The following is a 3,570-nucleotide window of genomic DNA, read 5'->3' as shown; positions in this document are numbered from 1 at the left end:
AGCTGTACAGACACCTAACGAGCGCGCAATGATGACGCAACACGCAGCCTGGGTTTTTTTTTTTCTTCTTTTCTGTCTAAAAGACCGGGCAGCGGAATTTGTCTCCTCGCCTGCTGTTGTCACGGTAACTTGTGCTCGCCTCTTTCCTTGGTTGTAGGTTGAGATTGTAAAGCCCTTGTGTAGTGTCTCTGGGTTAGCTGCAAAGTTGTTAAATACTACAACCATAAATAACATTACAACAAATAGCATCATAATACCATTAATACATCTATATATTTATAATATAAATCGCATAAAATGTGCTGTTTTAAGTGTATAACCTCAATCCTTGCAACATTTTTACAAAATAAGGGAACTGAAGCGTGCAAATGTCAAATAATTAGGGACAAATCCGATGATGTTGATTCACAAAGCATTCCTACTGTTGGCAGAACTGGTCTTAAAGAGAAGTAATGACAATTTACCTACCTCGATGGAAATAATATTAGGAATCTTTATTCTTTTTTGTTTGTTTCAACGTTAAACAATTTTCCTCAGTTTTAATTTGATCTTATCGTCGGCATTTCCCTGAAAGAGGGACTGCCATAAAGAATTATTCTGCCAGATAAATCGACCATTATAATCTTAGATTGCACTCATTGCATATTATAAACATATTGTCTGAGCGCATTGTCTTCACGGCTTTGATCCCTGCACTCAGGAGGCTGAGGCAGGAGAGAAGCTGAACTACAGCGTGAGAACCTGTCTCAAAACAAATAAAAGAGAAGCCCCGTTTTTATCAAGCTTAGGCACCCATATAATCCAGTGTGTGGGCCCCGAAAATTCAAAATAGGAATCTGAAAACTTTGAGATTTCCATTATGCCTATCTTTGATATCCCATTGTTGTGTCCAATGGGTCTGGGGTCTCCAGCCCACCCTCAAAAGTTTCCTGGGCTTGTTTCTCTCTCCAATATAGGAGGAAGAAGACCAGTGCAAAGCGAAAGTAATTTTATATGCAGAAGGAAGCAGTACAAAGCCCCTTGGAGGAGTGAGGTCCCAGAGCTGGGTCACCATTGAATCTGGGGCCCCGTCCTGTTTTGTGGAGTGGGGACCCTGTCTCCACACCACGCCACACCCCCAATACCCCAGTGATTGGATGTTGGGCTTGTTCCTGGGGGTTTGGGTTTACTGAGCTAATTGATGAGGGAACTTGGGTAGACAGTGTTGCCTGCAGTGGCAAACCCTTATCAGCTTCAGAAGAAAAACCACAAAGCTGCCTAAAAACTGCTTTCCTCAGAGCCTTTTTTTTTCTACTCTCTAAAAGGACCCAGGAAACCCTACCTAAGGGTCCCTTCTATCCCTGTACCATGAAATGGTTGGCTTTATGCGTGCATATTAAGTTATGTAATGAAAGAATGTATTTGCCTTGCTAAGCATGATCATACCTACCTGTAATCTCATCCACTCTGGAGCTAAGCCTGGACAATTCCATTATGTAGGCAGCCTGGTCAAATTAGTGAGTCACTGCCTCACAATGCCTGCTCCATGGTGAAGCTTTGGCCTGGCACTCTCAAGGCCCTGTGTTCAATTACCAGCACTGAAAAAAAATTATTGATACGAGAGAGAAATTTGAAAACTACCTTTTTCCTCAGAATAGAGAGGAAAAACAAAAAGATGAAATCAGTAAGATTTGGAGAAAGATAAAAGTAAAAGTCAGAAGATTGAGAAGCAACTTTTAATTGGCATAATTATACACATCCCCCCAGAAATAATGAAAAATATAATAGAAAATCTTCATGAGCTTTCTTTGATTAGGTTGTAGGTGAAAGAGCTCACTGAATTCAAGCCAGAATCAATCTTCAATCCTGAAGATTCCAGATTTCAAGAATTAAACACTTTTTGCAAGCATTTTCCAGGAAATGCATACAACCTATAAAGGAAAAAAAAATCAGGAAAAATATTTTCTGTCAAACTAAATGCTAGACAGTAATGACAGAACATCTGCAAAGATTGTAACTCATTTTTTAGATAACACATTTTTTTTTCTTTCTTTTTTTTTTTCAGTACCAGAGATCGAACTCAGGATCTTGCGCTTGAGAGGCAGGCTTGGTGCCACTGAGCTAAATCACTGGCCCAAATGACACATATGTATTTGTGGAAAAAAAAAAAAAGAAAAACAGTGAAGCTTTTAATTCTTTAAAAATACATCTTATTAAAAAATGTTTCTAAGCTAGGTGTGGTGGTGCATAACTGTAATACCAGCACTTGGGAGGCTGAGGCAGGAGGATTGCTGTGAGTTCAAGACCAGCCTGAGCTACATAGTGAGTTCCAGGTCAGTCTCAACTACAAGGTGAGACCCTGTCTCGAAAAACCAAAAAAAAAGAAAGAAAAGAAAAAAAAGTTTCTAAAAATATAGATCCAGCTGATAAAATCAGAATGAGGATTTCAAAAATGTTGAATTCATAGTGTAAAAGTATTCTGTTGAGACTAAAAATGAGATTTAGTAATTGATAAAAACAGTTTATCATTTAGCGGTTGGTGGATTCATAAATCCAAAATTTTATTTACATAAAACATAAGCTTTTGGGGCCAGGAATTTAGTTTGGTGGCACCATGCCTTGCAAATGCAAAGTCCTGAGTTTGATCTCTGGTACCTAAAAACAAAAAGTAAGCTTTTATTTCTCTTTCATGCATCTAGTAAATGGCTAGTGTAACTTGACTTTAGGCTACAGTGCTTGCACATAATAGATGTTCAATAAATACTAACTGGGTAAACAAAAAGTTTAAATAGATTAGGCTAGTATGGTGGCACACACCTATAATCCCAGTACATTGGGAGGCAGAGCCAGGAGGATTGCAAATTGGAGCCCAATGTGCAACTTAATGATTTCACAAGACCCTGTCTTAAATTAAAAATAAATAAATTAATAAAAGGGGTGAGGAATATAGCTCAGTGTAAAGGCCCTGGTTCTAATTCCTGGTACTGATTAAATAAATAAATAAATGTAAAGAGACAGACAGACAACCACAAATAAAATGTAAAGTAAATTGGCTATCTTTCATATAAAAGAACAACATAAGTCAGAGCTTAAAAGTCTCTAAAAAGAGTTGACCAAACTCAGTAAAAGAAAAAATACATTAGAAAGAAAATCTAAACTAGATGTAACAAATAGATTGAATAAACATAGTAGATAATGTCTTATTAGAAATTGGCAGTGAAAAGGGAAAATAAACTTTAAAAATAATAATAGAAAAGTAAACAAATTCAAGAAAAATAACAAATATTGAAAACAAGCAAAGAAGATCCAACATATTTATAATAGGAATACCTAAGGAAGGAAACCAAAGCAAAGGAAGAGAAAAAAACAAAACCAAACAAAACAAAACTAAAAACTGTATTCCAAAAATATTTTCTGAAAATTATAAAGATTTGAAAACCATTTGTTGGAAAAACGACATTAATTATCTGTGAGTATAAACTTGCATGGGCCACCATAGGACATATTCTAGTAAAATTTGGACTTTCAAGGAAAACAGAGTTCCCTGGACACCTAGATAAAAGCAAGCAACTTATAAGAAATTATATTATC

Source organism: Fukomys damarensis, unplaced genomic scaffold, assembly GCF_012274545.1.
Source record: "Fukomys damarensis isolate Sample0158 unplaced genomic scaffold, DMR_v1.0_HiC HiC_scaffold_32, whole genome shotgun sequence".
Lineage (NCBI taxonomy): Eukaryota > Metazoa > Chordata > Mammalia > Rodentia > Bathyergidae > Fukomys > Fukomys damarensis.
This window is presented reverse-complemented; position numbering follows the sequence as displayed.